Consider the following 1217-nt stretch of genomic DNA (forward strand, 5'->3'; position numbering starts at 1 on the left):
TTTTGATTCACTGCCGTTGCCTTGTGGTTGTAGTCCACTGCCGTTGCTGTGACTTCCATTGATGGAAACCATGAGTGGTGTAGGACAAGATGTTGCCCAATCTTGTGTAATCCTAGCAAACATAAACATCCTCACAAGCATTTTCAAGCCCATTGTGTATGACAATTCATCTTACAAAGGGTCTTGTAGGTCCTCACTTCACCAAACACAATGTTCTCCTCTTTATTGATAATCAAAAAAAGAAAACAAAGCAGACAAGCAAACTGGTTGTCATTGAGCTGATTCTGCTACCTCACAGGTGGACAAGGCTGTACTCGTTAAAGAAGTACACTGGCACTTTTTCTGCCTGCAAAGAAGCTGGGGGGTTCAAGTTGCTGACATTGGTTAGCAAATGAGCTAACTTTTAACCAGCGTGCAATGGGGTTTCTTCTCCATCCTTGTTATTGTTGTTGCTATTGTTGTCAGGTGCCAACAAGTCAACCCCATGTGCAACAGAATCACTACCCAGTCCTGTCCCATCATCACAATTGTCGTTTGAGCCCATTGTTGCGGCCACAAAGGACTTGTTATAAACCAAAGGCTTGCAGAGGGCACCTATCCCCTTCAAATGGAAAATGCTGAGCAATGTGAGATCCTAACTCAAGTCACATTTGCTTCAGTAGTGGGTGGGACCCCGTTTCTAGACTTCAGTCACGGTTCTTCATTGGTTAAGATGCATGGCCATCTCTATCTTGGCTCCTCCTTGAGGACTTTCTGATTGTCCTTAAAATGCTTGATCCACCAAACATTGCTTTGTTATGTGGGGAGAATATGCTTTTAAACTTTTTGGCAAAGTTTCAGAGGTTTAGAAAGACGTTCAAATGAGCTAAAAAAATGTATTAGTCCTGGCTTTAGAATCCTTTTTTTCCTTTGCATAGCATGAAAGTATACTTTTGTTATGACAGTCTAAGGAGACTAAGTCATGTGTATTACTGAGAGAGCTTTTCTGTTACAAATGTAGCCATTCCCAGATCACAGAGACGTGTTGAAACATACTTGGTTTGGAATATGAACTGGAAGCTAAGCAGCAATATTTCTTTGTATTTGGTTAAAGTATTTCTAAAACCTTATATGAGTGATTAGTATATGTATTCTAGTATGCTTAGAGGACTTGTATATTTGCGTATATACTTATTTTATATTTATAATATTTTATATAATTATAGCTAAAATTTTCA

This window comes from Echinops telfairi, unplaced genomic scaffold (genome assembly GCF_000313985.2).
Source record: "Echinops telfairi isolate 266 unplaced genomic scaffold, ASM31398v2 ScPeMD7_7468;HRSCAF=8506_0, whole genome shotgun sequence".
Classification (NCBI taxonomy): Eukaryota; Metazoa; Chordata; class Mammalia; order Afrosoricida; family Tenrecidae; genus Echinops; species Echinops telfairi.